The following is a 17241-nucleotide window of genomic DNA, read 5'->3' as shown; positions in this document are numbered from 1 at the left end:
ACAGTCAAGGAATTATGATGTGATTGGAATAACAGAGACTTGGTGGGGTAACTCACATGATTGGAGTATTGTCATGGATGGATATAAACTGTTCAGGAAGGACACGGAGGGCAGAAAATGTGGGGGAGTTGCACTGTATGTAGGAGAGCAGTATGACTACTCAGAGCTCAAGTATGAAACTGCAGAAAAACCTGAGAGTCTCTGGATTAAGTTTAGAAGTGTGAGCAACAAGGGTGATGTCGTGGTGGAAGTCTGCTATAGACCACCGGACTAGGGGGATGAGGTGGACGAGGCTTTCTTCCGGCAACTTGCAGAAGTTACTAGAACGCAGGCCCTGATTCTCATGGGAGACTTCAATCACCCTGATATCTGCTGGGAGAGCAAAACAGCGGTGCACAGACAATCCAGGAAGTTTTTGGAAAATGTAGGGGACAATTTCCTGGTGCAAGTGCTGGAGGAACCAACTAGGGGCAGAGCTCTTCTTGACCTGCTGCTCACAAACGGGGAAGAATTAGTAGGGGAAGCAAAAGTGGATGGGAACCTGGGAGTCACTGACCATGAAATGGTCGAGTTCAGGATCCTGACACAAGAAAGAAAGGAGAGCAGCAGAATACGAACCCTGGACTTCAGAAAAGCAGACTTTGACGCCCTCAGGGAACTGATGGGCAAGATCCCCCGGGAGAATAACATGAGGGGGAAAGGAGTCCAGGAGAGCTGGCTGTATTTTAAACAATTCTTATTGAGGTTACAGGGACAAAACATCCCAATGTGTAGAAAGAATAGTAAATATGGCAGGCAACCAGCTTGGCTTAACAGTGAAATCCTTGCTGCTCTTAAATACAAAAAAGAAGCTTACAAGAAGTGGAAGGCTGGACAAATGACCAGGGATGAGTATAAAAATATTGCTCGGGCTTGCAGGAGTAAAATCAGGAAGCCCAAATCACACCTGGAGTTGCAGCTAGCAAGAAATGATAAGAGTAACAAGAAGGGTTTCTTCAGGTATGTTAACAACAAGAAGAAAGTCAAGGAAAGTGTGGGCCCCTTACTGAATGAGGGAGGCAACCTAGTGACAGAGGATGTGGAAAAAGCTAATGTACTCAATACTTTTTTTGCCTCTGTCTTCACGAACAAGGTCAGCTCCCAGACTACTGCACTGGGCAGCACAGCATGGGGAGGAGGTGACCAGCCCTCAGTGGAGAAAGAAGTGGTTCGGGACTATTTAGAAAAGCTGGACGAGCACAAGTCCATGGGGCTGGATGTGCTGCATCCGAGAGTGCTAAAGGAGTTGGCGGATGTGATTGCAGAGCCATTGGCCATTATCTTTGAAAACTCATGGCGATCGGGGGAGGTCCCAGATGACTGAAAAAAGACTAATGTAGTGCCCATCTTTAAAAAAGGGAAGAAGGAGGATCCTGGGAACTACAGGCCAGTCAGCCTCACCTCAGTCCCTGGAAAAATCACGGAGCAGGTCCTCAAGGAATCAATTCTGAAGCACTTAGAGGACACGAAAGTGATCAGGAACAGTCAGCATGGATTCAACAAGGGCAAGTCATGCCTGAGTAATCTAATTGCCTTCTATGACGAGATAACTGGCTCTGTGGATGAAGGGAAAGCAGTGGACGTGTTGTTCCTTGACTTTAGCAAAGGTTTTGACACGGTCTCCCACAGTATTCTTGTCAGCAAGTTAAAGAAGTATGGGCTGGATGAATGGACTATAAGGTGGATAGAAAGCTGGCTAGATTGTTGGGCTCAACGGGTAGTGATCAATGGCTCCATGTCTAGTTGGCAGCCGGTATCAAGTGGAGTGCCCCAAGGGTCGGTCCTGGGACCGTTTTTTTCAATATCTTCATAAATGACCTGGAGGATGTGGTTGATTGCACCCTCAGCAAGTTTGAAGATGACACTAAACTGGGAGGAGTGGTAGATACGCTGGAGGGGAGGGATAGGATACAGAGGGACCTAGACAAATTAGAGGATTGGGCCAAAAGTAATCTGATGAGGTTCAACAAGGACAAGTGCAGAGTCCTGCACTTAGGAAGGAAGAATCCAATGCACCGCTACAGACTAGGGACCGAATGGCTCGGCAGCAGTTCTGCAGAAAAGGACCTAGGGGTTACAGTGGACGAGAAGCTGGATATGAGTCAGCAGCGTGCCCTTGTTGCCAAGAAGGCCAATGGCATTTTGGGACATATAAGTAGGGGCATTGCCAGCAGATCGAGGGACGTGATCGTCCCCCTCTATTCGACATTGGTGAGGCCTCATCTGGAGTACTGTGTCCAGTTTTGGGCCCCACACTACAAGAAGGATGTGGAAAAATTGGAAAGAGTCCAGCGGAGGGCAACAAAAATGATTACGGGACTGGAACACATGACTTATGAGGAGAGGCTGAGGGGACTGGGATTGTTTAGTCTGCGGAAGAGAAGAATGAGGGGGGATTTGATGGCTGCTTTCAACTACCTGAAAGATGGTTCCAGAGAGGATGGTTCTAGACTATTCTCAGTGGCAGCAGATGACAGAACGAGGAGTAATGGTCTCAAGTTGCAGTGGGGGAGGTTTAGGTTGGATATTAGGAAAAACTGGTGAAACACTGGAATGCGTTGCCTAGGGAGGTGGTGGAATCTCCTTCCTTAGAAGTTTTTAAGGTCAGGCTTGACAAAGCCCTGGCTGGGATGATTTAATTGGGGATTGGTCCTGCTTTGAGCAGGGGGTTGGACTAGATGACCTCCTGAGGTCCCTTCCAACCCTGATATTCTATGATTCTATGACTCTATAATGATTCTCTTGGCAGCTCCCCTCCAGTCTAGGCAGATATTCCCTGGGAATTAATCTGTTGTGTAATCCTTCTGCCAGTTGGAGTCAGTAGCAACCAGGTCGGGTTCAATACCCCCGGGTCCATCTTAACCATACAACACAGAACTGACTCGAGCCCCCAGCAGTAATCTGGGATAATTACACCCCACCCCGGGTGCCTCTGAGAGGCAATACTTCCCCTCTAACTAGTGCTGAGGCTGTGTATAGCAAAGAAAAAAAATAATAACAAGGGAAAGGAACCTGGCCTTAATTTAGGAAAAAAACATAACCACGAACAAAACTCTTACCCCAGAGTTCATTGGGCAGCGTCCTTTGCCTCTGTTCTCACCTTGCACTGTGAAAGTCTGACAAATGTCCCTTGAACACACCACTCCCCTCTCCCTCCACCGCACCCCGCTCACAGCTGCTGTCCTGGGCTGGCAGAGACTCGAGGTCTAGAGGTACGTTCCCGTGAGCTCACCTCCCCCGGGGCACGGGGAATGAGCCTCGAGCAACGCCTTTGCCGCTGCCGTAATTAACTCACCATCGCCACCGCTCACTCTGTCGCTGCGGCCGCTGTGCCGTCGGTCACACCACTGCTGCTGTTTGTCATGCCACCATCCACAACACCGCACTGACGCACTGTCACCGGCTGCTCCCGCCCTGCTGGGGCTTCTGCAGCTCGGCCTCTGGAGGTTCCAACAGCTGTCAGCTCTTGTGGGGAACCTCGCTGCTCATGTGGGCTGGACAGAAACACGGTCCCATAGCCGACTATTCCAGCTCTAGTGATCCTAATGGAGTCTTAATTAGCTCTGTCTTTGAGCAGTGGGGAGGGGCTGGTTAAACCATGCCTAGGACTCTTAGGCAGAGTCCACACCTCCCCGCAGGGACACCAGTCGCCACCCCCTTGTCCCGTTCTGAGCGGTTTGGCATCCAAGCCCCCTGCTTAGTGAGTTCAGTTCAGTAGAGGGTGACCCGCCTTATCATAGAATCATAGAATATCAGGGTTGGAAGGGACCTCAGGAGGTCATCTAGTCCAACCCCCTGCTCAAAGCAGGACCGGTCCCCAACTAAATCATCCCAGACGGGGCTTTGTCAAGCCTGACCTTAAAAACCTCTAAGGAAGGAGATTCCACCCCCTCCCTAGGTAACGCATTCCAGGGCTTCACCACCCTCCTCATGAAATAGTCTTTCCTATAGCTCAGTGGTTTGAGCATTGGCCTGCTAAACCCAGGGTTGTGAGTTCAATCCTTTAGGGGGGCATTTAGGGATGTGGGGCAAAAATTGGGATTGGTCCTGCTTTGAGCAGGGGTTGGACTAGATGACCTCCTGAGGTTCCTTCCAACCCTGATATTCTATGATTCTAATATCCAACCTAGACTCCCCCACTGCAACTTGAGACCATTGCTCCTTGTTCCATCATCTACCACCACTGAGAACAGCTCCATCCTCTTTGGAACCCCCCTTCAGGGAGTTGAAGGCTGCTATCAAATCCCCCCTCACTCTTCTCTTCTGCAGACTAACTAAGCCCAGTTCCCTCAATCAGGAAAGGCTAAACACAGTTCTGCTGCCATTTACTCATACAATAAGGATAACAACATTTCATTACCCTGCATTCAAATTTAAATATTAAAGTATTGTTAAAAATTATCTAATACACAAGTTAAGAAAAGAGTTTCTATACATCTGGTCTAATATTTAAATTATCCAAAAGTACAGAATTTGGTTTAAAAATCATAAAATACATATAGGATATTATAAGAACATAAGAAGGGCCATACTGTGTCAGACCAAAGGTTCATCTAGCCCAGTGTCCTGTCTTCTGAGAGTGGCCTATGCCAGGTGCTCCAGAGGGAATGAACAGAACAGGAAATCATCAAGTGATCCATCCCCTATTGCCCGTTCCCACCTTCTGGCAAACAGAGGCTAGGGACACCAATTGCCAATCCTGGCTAATAGACATTGATGGACCTATCCTCCATGAACTGATCTACTTCATTTTTGGACCTTGTTATGATCTTGGCCTTCACAACATCCTCTGGCAAAGAGTTCCACAGGTTGACTGTGCATTGTGTGAATAAATGATTCCTTTTGTTTGTTTCAGACCTGCTGCCTATTAATTTCATTTGGTGACCCCTAGTTCTTGTATTATAGGAAGGAGTAAATAACACTTCCTTATTTACTTTCTCCAAAACAGTCATTATTTTATAGACCTCTGTTATATCCCCCTTAGTCATCTCTTTTCCAAGGTGAAAAGTCCCAATCTTATTCATCTCTCCTCATACAGAAGCTGTTCTATACCCCTAATCATTTTTGTTGCCCTTCTGAACCTTTTCCAATTCCAATATATCTTTTTCTGAGAAGGGGTGACCACATCTGCACACAGTATTCAAGATGTGGATGCACCATGATATAGAGGCAATATCATATTTTCAGTCTTATTATCGATCCCTTTCTTAATGATTCCCAACATTTTGTTCACTTTTTTGACTGTCACAGAACAATGAGAGGATGTGTTCAGAGAACTATCCACGACTCCAAGATCTTGTTCTTGAGTGGTAACCGCTAATTTAGACCCCATCATTTTATACGTATAGTTGGGATTATGTTTTCCAATGTGCATTGTTTTGCATTTATCAACATTGAATTTCATCTACCATTTTGTTGCCCAGTCACCCAGTTTTGTGAAATCCTTTTGTAGCTCTTCACAGTCTGCTTTGGACTTAACTATCTTGAGTAGTTTTGTATCATCTGCAAATGTTGCCACGTCACTGTTTACCCCTTTTTCCAGATCGTTTATGAGTATGTCAGATAGGACTTGGACCGGTACAGAACCCTGGAGGGCACAACTGTTTACCTCTCTCCATTCTGAAAACCATTTATTCCTACTCTTTGTTTCCTATCTTTTAATGAGTTACTAATCCATGAGAGGACCTTCCCTTTTATTCCATGACAAGTTACTTTGCTTAAGAGTCTTTGGTGAGGGACCTTGTGAAAGGCTTCCTGAAAATCTAAGTGCACTATATCCACTGGATCCCCCTCAAAGAATTCTAGTAGATTGGTGAAGCATGATTTCACTTTACAAAAACCATGTTGACTCTTCCCCAACAAATTACGTTCATTTTGTGTCTGGCAATTCTGTCCTTTACTACAGTTTCAACTAGTTTGCCCAGTACTGAAGTAAGGTTTACCAGCCTGTAATTGCAGAGATTATTTCTGGAGACCTTTTTAAAAATTGGTATAAAATTAGCTATCCTCAGTCATTTGGTACAGAAGTGGATTTAAATGATAGGTTACAAACCACAGTTAGTGGTTCAGCAATTTCACATTTGAGTTCCTTCAGAACTGTCGGGTGAATTCCATCTGGTCCTGGTGACTTATTGCTGTTTAATTTATCAATTTGTTCCAAACCCTTCTCTAATGACACCTCAATCTGGGCCGGTTCCTCAGATTTGCCACCTAAAAAGAATGGCTCAGGTTTGGGAATCTCCCTGACACCCTTAGCTGTGAAGAATGCAAAGGATTCATTTAGTTTCTCTGCAATGGTCTTATCGTCCTTGAGTGCTCCCTTAGCATCTCGATCGTCCAGGGGCCCACGGGTTGTTTAGCGGCTTCCTGCTTGTGATGTACTTAAAAAAATTGCTATTACTTTTTGAGTCTTTGGCTAGCTGTTCTTCAAATTCTTTTATGGCCTTCCTGATTATATTTTTACACTTCATTTTATGCTCCTTTCTATTTTCCTCATGAGGATTTAAATTCCACTTTTTGAAGGATGCCTTTTTGCCCCTCACTGTGTCTCTTATTTTGTTGTTTAGTCACGGTGGCTTTGTTTTGGTTCTCTTACTATGTTTTATTTTAATTTGGGGTATACATTTATGTTGAGCCTCTATGATGGTGTCTTTAAAATTTTTCCATGCAGCTTTCAGGGATTTCACTTTGGGCGCTGCCCCTTTTAATTTTTGTTTCACTAACCCCCTCATTTTTGTGTAGTCCCCCTTTCTGAAATTAAATGCTACAGTGTTGGGCTGCTCTGCTGTTTTCCCCACCACAGGGATGTTAAATTTAATTGTAGCATGGTCACAATTACCAAGCGGTCCAGCTCTATTCACCTACTGGACCTGATCCTGTGCTCCACTTAGGACTAAATCAAGAATTGCCTCTCTTCTTGTGGGTTACGCGACTAGCTTCTCCAAGAAGCAGTCATTTAAGGTGTCAAGAATCTTTATCTCTGCACCCCGTCCTGAGGTGACATGTACCCAGTCAATATGGGGAGAGTTGAAATCCCCCATTATTATTATTATTCCAAATTAAGGTTAATAAATTTAACAATAAAGTAAAAATATTAGCTTCCAAATATCCTGGTTCATCACTCATAAAAAGTTATACTTAGAGTAGGGTGTGGAAAGCAAATACAGCAATGAGTGTAGATTGTCCCTCAGTAACTCAGAATTTAGGATAGGTTGTCCCTCAGTAAATACAATCCACCAGAGAAGTATTTCAGTTACTTTCCGGGCTTTGTTTCTCAATGGCACTCCAGCTCATCTCTCTTGGCATTGCTGACCTGTGGTGATGTGTTCTAAATAGATGTTCTAAAGTGATTTGCAACCCAACACCAGCCAAAAGTGGTCACTTTGCCAACACAGCTGTGTTTGCTCAGACCTAGACTGAGTGGGTGTGATCGTGTAAATACAGTCTGGTCCTGAAGACTTTTCCCCTCCTCAGCTCATCACTAGCTGTCAGGGGAGAGCTCATTCAAACCTTGCTTACACCTGCTAAGGAGCATTACCCCTGCATGGCTCCTTCTATAACATGAGCAGGAAACTGGGGGTAGGAGGAGCAGCAGGGCAGGTTTGGAAGGGCTCTCCGGTCCACAAGGAAGGCTGCAGAGTTCTCCAAAATTCTTTCCATGCAAGTGATGAGTCATGTCCCTCAGGCTTGAAAGAAGACTGTGCAGGAAACCCATGCAATGAACATGCTGGAGCTCCTTGGCTCCGCTGTCCATGTCCTGTGGGCCCTTCCCTGGAACACAATGTCTCATACTTAGATTCATGAGATGGTGAAATTGGAGGACATTGTTTGTTTTTATTTTGGGGGTGGCCAGGGAAGGGTTAATTGTCTCTTTCACAGGCCTGCTTGGTTCTTTGAGCTGCTTCGACATCTGAGTTTTCACAAAGATGTTCTGGATGTTCCTTGCATTCCTTTTTACTCTTTTAAATTCCTGTCTGGAGTATTTCCCCTTGCAGTACTGTCCACACAATTCAGCTGGAACCAGCGGAAAAGAAGAGGTGCTGTCATGAAAGTGTTAAAACTTATGAACATTCTTGCCATGAGGCATCTGACATGGAGGCCAGAAAGCAATCTTCTTTCTGAATATATATACCCACATGAGGATGGACTTTTTTATGATCAAGTCACATAAATATGCAGAGGTAACCCAGGGCATGTTTTTTCATGGAGAAAAATGTGCTTTGAACGATATTCTTGTTGATAACATTTCTGGAACAGCAATAACTGGAACAGTGGCCAGGTGAAATATGCAAAGCCTTATATGTGCTGAAGCAAAGCAAAAAATCAAGTTAAAAAAAATACTTGCCTGAAAATGGAAGGCTTCCAAAGTGTGGCTCTGTTTGCACTGGGTAGTCAAAGCACTGAGGGGTCTTCTCATTTATTTTTTTGAATGAGGACACTGTAGCTGTTTCTGCAGCACTTAAGACAGGGACCTGGTTTTGTGCAGCATATAAAAGATAAGCTAGTTCAGTGGAATAAAGTCTCTACTCTCATTGCACCAACACAGTTCCTGTGATGCTGAGCTTGGAGAAAGGTCCCTTAAATCATACCAGAAATTTTTGATACTGCATGGAAATCATCTCTACCTCTGAGACAATGTGCAGTCCATTGTATGGAAAGCAAATGTGTACACAATGAATGCAAAAGTAACACCACAAGACAGAACGCAACCCTCAGTTCTTAAAAAGTATCCTGTTTATTAGCTCCTTACACAGCACACATCATAGCTTTGGTTAAAATGTCTCCACTTTTGTTATATTACAGAATACCAGCCCTATTTCTGTCACTTGGCACTTAGAAGGTGCAAATGAATCCAGAGTACTAGGACATACACTATAAGGAGCAATTCTGCGGAGGTTGTGGTTTTGATTTTGTTTTGTTTTTTATCGAGCACAGTTCTTATTTAGCTTTCATTTCTAAATACATAGTACTTATTTGCATTACAGTAGCACCTGGGGATCTCAAGTCTGTCAGAGATCCATTGTTCTCAATTTCAGCTGTTATGCAGAAATGACTAAAACAATTTCCATTCACTGTAATGTGACACTTCCCAACTTAGGGCCCATGATACGATTTTTTTTTTCTTGGAGAATACCAACACCATAGAGAAGTTTCTCACGGTTACAACCTAGAAGTACTTGTATTCAAAACAAGCACACCTGAATGTTTGAGGGGGAACCTACTTGTTAGAGGCTTTCCCTTCACCTCCTACCCTGGTTCTTGTCAGGCAGACAGAAAGCAGAAGACCCGAAGTCCGAGGTGCTGGCAATGCAATATTTATTGGGGTTAATTTCCAGCAAGCATGTCCATAACTCTGATGTTGCAGAGCCTTGTTTCCCAGTGTCCTGCCTGCCCTGCTCCTTAGCGGGCATAATTATCCCTGAAATGCACACCCTTGGTCCCACCCCTTAGAGCTTATGGTCATGTTCCGTGAGTCTGGGGTCTTCATCCCCCCTCTTTTGTACCCCATGGGAGGGGTACAGAGTGAACTTGTGCTGCAGTCAGGGACAGGCATTTCTTTGGCCTTTTAGTGTTTTACCTCCCCCCCAGTACCCCTCCCCCCCCCGACCAGTTGCTTGACCTTGCCTTGAGACAGGAGTAGAGGCAGTCTTGTGTGTGTACTTGTATGTTGTACTCCCACTATGCAGCTAACTGCTCTTATCTGTTCCCATTATACGAACAAACCCTCTGGCCAGGCAGAAGCAACACACACAGTGTCTTTGTACTCTGTTCACACACATTAGTTAAGAATATAAGTGTATGAAGAATCAAATGGGCAAACAAGACCTAAAATTCTATCTCGGGCAAAAATACAGACCTGAATCCTACATTATGACTAGCACTCCTAACACTAGCAGCAAAGATTTCTGTAACCTCTTCCTGCCAGAAGAATGGCTATTTCCAGGCGAGTTGATTTTGGTCATGGTTTTTCTTTATTGCTTCCCTGTATTTGTATTGCATCCCAAATGTCACTGCGTAGTTGGATATTGGAAATCTGAGATTTGTGTGCAAAGCCATCGTCCCACCATGTACCCAAATGGGAAACATTAGAAATCAGATCTCTTCTGAATGCTGTCATCTCTCAGCCTACCAGCATCACAGCGCCGACCAACCAGAGCTCCTCTGGTCTCCGGCTGCTCAGTGGCCATGTAAACCATGTTACGCACTAACAAAAATTTGTTTCAAATGTTATTTTTTCTTTTATTATTGTTTTCACTCCATTGCAGGTTTTTTCAGATCCCTTTGCCGGGTGAAAATACAAGTTTTATTTGATAGTCTAATGGGCTACAAAATTGCAGCCTCTGATTGCTCACCTGAAAAATATGGGTGACAGCAGGAAGAGTTAGGACAATAATTATCGGCAAGAGATCCTCACAGCCCCCGTGAATCCAGGAGCACCCCGGCTGTTGCGTCCTTACGTTCTCCCTGGAGCAATCTAGGGAGGTGCACCAGCAGCTGTGAATTCAGACAACAGAGCCATCTCCGCGTGCACACTGCGTTATGGGGAGGTGATAGGAAGGGAAGCTCTGTTATAAGGTCCATTTTCAGCTCATGCATCTACATTTTGTAAGAGGTGAGAGGAAGGGTGGGCCAGTGCTAGGGAGCTGGCCTGGAACTTGGGTGACCTCAGTTCAAATCCCTGCCCTATCACCAGCTTCCTGTGTGACACTTAGGCTCAGATTCTCAAAGGTCTATGGGCCTAACTCCCATTGACTACTGCCAAATGTATATATGGCTATTTGTAATATCACTGCAACTTGAGACCATTGCTCCTTGTTGTGTCATTTGCCACCACTGAGAACAGCTGATCTCCACCCTCTTTGGAACCCTCCTTCAGCTAATTGAGGGCTGCTATCAAATCCCCCCTCACTCTTCTTTTCCGCAGACTAAATAATCCCAGTTCCCTCAGCCTCTCCTTGTACGTCATGTGCCGCAGTCCCCTGATCATTTCCGTTGCCCTCCGCTGGACTCTCTGCAATTTGTCCACATCCCTTCTGTAGTGGGGGGACCAAAACTGGACACAGTACTTCAGGTGTGGCCTTACCAGTGCCAAATAGAGAGGAATAATCACTTCCATCAATCTGCTGGCAATGCTCCTCCTAATAAAGCCCAATATGCCATTGGCCTTCTTGGCAACAAGGGCACACTGTTGACTCATATCCAGCTTCTCGTCCACTGTAATCCCCTTTCTGCAGAGATTGCTGAGGGTGCAATCCATCCCATCATCCAGATCATTAATGAAGATGTTGAACAAAACTGGCCCCGGGATTGACCCCTGGGGCATTGCGCTTGATACTGGCTGACAACTAGACATTGAGCCATTGATCACTACCCTTTGAGCCCAACAATCTAGCCAGCTTTCTATACAACTTATATCCATTAATCCAATCCATACTTTTTTAACTTGGTGGCAAGAATACTGTAAAAGACCTAGGTCAGTCTGGGCTGACTGCTGATGAGGAAGGATGCACCTTGCCAGCTCCAGCCAAGGAGCAGTCAGGATCCCAGATTGTGGGAGCAGCAGACATCAAGGCCCAGCCAGACACCCAGATAGCTGTACCCCAGGGAGATTGCTGTCGTCTCCCGAGGAGCCCAGAGACTCCAAAGACACTCCAACATCAACTGTAGGAGTCACGGTAGGAATTAGTCCAGGGAGGGACTTGACAGTGTCCCTGCAGCAATCGATGTGTTGTGGGCAGATTCCCCACTGACTTAGTGGTGAACCCTTTCTACACTACCAGGCCCCTGGCCTGGGACCCAGTGGAGCAGGAAGGGCCCACATTCCCCTACCTGCCGCCTCGCCTTAAAGAGGGATGACCCACCACACCCCCTCCTGCTGACTCTGGCCATTGGGCCGCACTTCCCTACAGACAAAGGGAGTCCCATTGGTGCCAACCGTTGGACCACGCAGTCCTGAGGCTGAGGCCAGCCACATAGACTTAACCACAGGGCTACCACACTCTTACTCCACCCCCCAAGGTGACGGGGTGCACTTGCCTCAAGACAATTTACAAGAGAAACAAATTATAGAATGCTTTAAAACTGAAAGTGAATGATTATTTAGAACAAACTTAACCCAAACGTATCCATGTCCCTCTTAAAAGAGAAGACCGAATGGCTAGGCAGCAGTTCTGCGGAAAAGGACCTAGGGGTGACAGTGGACGAGAAGCTGGATATGAGTCAGCAGTGTGCCCTTGTTGCCAAGAAGGCCAATGGCATTTTGGGATGTATAAGTAGGGGCATAGCGAGCAGATCGAGGGACGTGATCGTTCCCCTCTATTCGACATTGGTGAGGCCTCATCTGGAGTACTGTGTCCAGTTTTGGGCCCCACACTACAAGAAGGATGTGGATAAATTGGAGAGAGTCCAGCGAAGGGCAACAAAAATGATTAGGGGTCTGGAACACATGAGTTATGAGGAAAGGCTGAGGGAGCTGGGATTGTTTAGTCTGCAGAAGAGAAGAATGAGGGGGGATTTGATAGCTGCTTTCAACTACCTGAGAGGTGGTTCCAGAGAGGGTGGTTCTAGACTATTCTCAGTGATAACAGATGACAGGACAAGGAGTAATGGTCTCAAGTTGCAGTGCGGGAGGTTTGGGTTGGATATTAGGAAAAAACTTTTTCACTAGGAGGGTGGTGAAACACTGGAATGCGTTACCTAGGGAGGTGGTACAATCTCCTTCCTTAGAAGTTTTTAAGGTCAGGCTTGACAAAGCCCTAGCTGGGATGATTTAATTGGGGATTGGTCCTGCTTTGAGCAGGGGGTTGGACTAGATGACCTCCTGAGGTCCCTTCCAACCCTGATATTCTATGATTCTATGATTCTAAGATATGAGAGGATATTGGTTAGTCTTTTATTTCACTGAACAACCCGTCTTGGTGAGTCTTGTTGCTCAGCTCTGAGACGGGAAGGATGGTCACTTTTCTTGCCTTTGACAAACAGACAGACATGGAAGGGAGAAGGGAAAGGACAACAAAAGCAGGGGAAATGTGGCATTTGTTGATGTTTTCAGGATTTCGGGCAGTAGATCTGTCACAGATGGATGCTCTGTGTTGGCAGGTTGACCACAGCAGCAGTTGTCCTGGGCTCAGGCTCATTTCACAAGCTGGGACATCATCTACCTGGCATGGCCCCTCCTCTTTAACTGGTCTCTTTTAGGATGGGCAGCACACGATAGAGCTGGATGGGCCATCTCCTCTCATTGTGCCATCTGGCACAGTTGACCTCATGATCAGATGAAAAGCCAAGAGAGAAAGAGAAAGACAGGACAGGAGAAAATAGTGGGGCAGAATGGAACAGACAAGGGAAGGGGAAACACAGCAGAGTCTCTCATATCTTTCTGGAGTCTCCATTGGTGAGGTGGCACTGGTTAGATATCCTCGCTGAGACCTGGGCTTCACGATGATGTGATCACTTGCAGGATCCAGGGACAAAAGACAAAGTCCCTGGAGTGCAGCAGAGACCTGATGGCATCCCCCCTCCACCAGGAACCCCTCATTCAGCCAATATATCCTTGTCCTCAGAGTTGCCCTCTCTTTTTTGCACCTTTTCCCATCAACATGTCTTGTTACAGGTTATTGTGATGTCTTATGAATTTTTGCTCACTTTTAAGGTAAATGTGCAGGCCCAGTTATCACAACAGCTCATACACAGTGTTGGTTTTTGGCCCAGCTGATAAGAAACTTCATAAACTCAGTTTTGTGAAGTGTGAGGCAAGTTACTGGCATTAACAATCGTTGCAGACAGCTCTCTCAGTTGCAAAGTTTTTTGGACTTGGCTCTATCTCTGTCTTGATCATAGAACATCAGTGTGCTCTCTCTCTCACGCCTCTCTGTCCCAGGCAGAACCTAGGGCCTGCACCACTGCCCTCCATCTTTGCCAGTCTCCTGCTGCAGTCTTAGCTTCTTCCTGTGTCATTACAATATCTTTCAATTCTGCTTCTGTTGTGACTTTCCACGTTACCCTTGCTCTATCTGATTGCCGCTTGCCCTGTGGGTTCCAGGCCAATTTCTGTCTTGTTTTGTTATTTAGAACTTTCCTCCATGTATGTCCTAGCCATTCCCATTTTGTTCCATAATTTTCAGTCCTATCGGTTTCTGTTTTGTCCTCATCCAGAGTTCTTCATTTGTGATTTTTTTTTTCTGGCCATCTGATATTGAGGATTTGTCTCAGGCAGCTGCGTATGAAAACTTGGAGTTTCGATATGAAGGTCATAATAAGTTTTAAGCTCCATCTAGTAAGCCTGACTTTTCAATAGTGTTAAATATATGAAGTTCAGTTTGGAGGGCAAAATTTCTGTTTCTCCAGGTCATTTTTAGATTACAAAGGCACATCTGGCTTTCACTATTCTGGCTTAAATGTCTTCAGCTGCTCCATCTGTTGTACTGACAATGCTGCCAAGATAAGTGAAATATCAGACTTCTTCTAAGTCAGTCCCAGAAAGCATTAGTGGTGTTTCTTCTTGTGTGTTGATTCTCAAGGTTTTAGTTTTCTTGCTGCTGGTTTTCAACCCTACTAATTGATCAAATGGCAGTTACCATTTTACATGAATTTTACAGACTTCCAGAAAGGCTTTGAGACAGTGGAAAGAACCGTTTTATGGAAGTTGCTATGACACTATGGAATCCTTCCGAAATTTGTGAACATCGTTTAGAGAGTCTATGAAAATATAATGTGCTAAGAAATACAGAACAATGAACTGCCTTAGCCATTTCAGGTTACTGTGGCCACCAGACAAGGATCTCTGTGTCATCCAAGACCTTTTTACTGGGAGTGGATTGGGTAATGAGAAAGACAAGGACATACAATGGACTTTCACACAGAAGTTAGAGGACTTTGACTTTGCAAATGACATCAACTTGCCATCCCATAACAACCGAGACATGCCAGCCAAAACGAAGGATCCTCGGACCTCTGCTCAATACTCACACAGGTCCCTTTTATTCTCACATGCCAGTATTTCCTCTGGCCTAGCTAGGTCCATTTACTCCATTCAAGGGGAGTACTAAGACTAAGCATTTGTTAACACCCCACCCCCCCCCCCCCCGGCTGTCTGCTGTTAGCAAAGCTTCTGCCTTTATCAGTGTTGATCCAGTTCAGCAATTTCACACTTTGCCTGGTTCATAGAAATGACGCAGTCAGACTGGGGTCCAACTTCCACTGGAATTCTGGTGCCTCGCTCCCTTATGCTCCTTTGACCAAGCCAGCCCTACCATCCAGGGCCTGCCATGCATGGCTCCCTGAACCCTGCTTTGAAACTGCCCACAGCTCTTCCACCTCCGGCATTTTTCCATTTGACTCACACTCTCACCTTAGCTTCTATGACGTGCAAAATTCACAAAATCGGAAACCATGCGTCCTGTTCGTGGGAATACATTTTATGATTCGTGCCTTCAATCCAACCCAGCTCAGCAGCGATTCCTTTAAAAAAAGGATGAACTTAAAATGCTCAGAGCTCTTTGGAGGAATTAACAAGCACAACTGATTTATTTATTTATTTTGATGGGGGTTATTTCTTTCTAGTGGCTTCCTGTCCTTTCTGCCTAGTGAGATAGAGCCATGCAACCCCATTCCTTGTGATCTATTGAGTAAAATCTATTTCCGTGTGCAGGTACCTCTTGCAGTTTAAAAAACTATGAAATTTCCTGAAATTTCACTGACAAGGGTTCACATTAAATCTGGGTTGTCACTTTCCTTGCACTCTGTGCAAAAGCACAACCGGAGGGGACTTTCATTAGCATGTTGCTGAGCAGCTCAGGAATCTGGAGCAGCCTGATACTGTGACAGAGACTCCAATGGGGAACGAGGGGGGGTGGGGAAGAAGGGTGATTCTCATCCCACTCCAGCTCATTGGTTAAAGTTCAATCTGAGAAACATGGAATGTCTCGCTTGGCTTAATGTATGCAAATGAGGCACAGCACAAAGCGCCCCCACACACACAGGCCCCGGTACGAAAACACAAGCGCAGCCTCTCCTGGAGATAGCGGTTTCACGGCAATGCCAGGACACAAGTCCTCAGCAGAGTGCTGGTGAGCCGGCTGACTCTTTCTTTATCATTAAGAAAATATTTAAAGTGGGGAGTCCTTGGTAAACACAATGTTCATCCTTCTGTCCCCTCCTCCTCCCTTTTCCTTGTTCACGTCTTGCGATTTGTCCACAATTCTAGATCACAAGCTCTCTGGGACTTGGACTATCTCATGTGTGTGGACGATACCTAGGACAATGATTTGCGTCCTTAGGTGCCAACGGAGTAAATATTGATCATACAGTGATGCCCCAAAGAGGCTGTTCCTCATAACGTTACAACCTGCATGAAACAAAGTGACACCATTTGCTTGGAGCAATAGACATGTGAAGACATTTTGGGGGAAACAGGAGGAATTGGCTCTTCCCAGTCTCCCACCTTCACAACCTTCTTTTTTCACAGTTCCTTTGCCACAAAGTCCGTTTGATTTCCTTCCCTTTATGGAATATCAAGGTCTTAGTCTGTTTTGCAGGAACCTGAGTCTCATTTCAAATTTCCATCGACTTCAAAATCACTGAGGGAAAGAGAAAGGAAGATTTATAGGAGAAGCAGTTTGGGAAAGTTTAGGCAAGATGCCTGGCAGCATTACTTCAAAGGACGGAGGATCAACAAATAGTCATTCCCCTTGAGCAGAACCAGCCATTCCTCTTACTCCCCTTATGACTAGAAGCTTGAGACGGATTCCATGAATTTTCTCATTCCATCCCCTTGACATCAGAGTAACTGAGAATATAGTTTGTATTTAATATAATTTCCCCCTGAAACTGGGGTGAAAGCACAAACGACCTCCTAAGTCTCACCTTTCAAGCAGATTTTGGTTCTAAAGAAGGTTCAGAATGTCGGAATTTTGTCCTGCATAGTTTGTGTAACCCAAATCCCGGAGGCTGCATAGCCATCCTCCCAGTTATCAATCTACTCTGCCTCTCTTTTTGTACCAGAACCCATCTCTGAGTCACCTGAACATTTCCTCTGGCACCCAGAGAGTAATTAAAAACTATTGAGACTCAAGAAGAAAGATGCAATTATAGTGTATGGTCTATATTAGACACTTTTGAATTATCTGCTCCCTGGTAAGGGATTATCCGTGATTCTTAATACACACCTGCATTGTTATCAGCATTGTCATATTCTTCTCAATG

Source organism: Lepidochelys olivacea (genome assembly GCF_965140295.1).
Source record: "Lepidochelys olivacea isolate rLepOli2 genome assembly, chromosome: 6".
Lineage (NCBI taxonomy): Eukaryota > Metazoa > Chordata > Testudines > Cheloniidae > Lepidochelys > Lepidochelys olivacea.
This window is presented reverse-complemented; position numbering follows the sequence as displayed.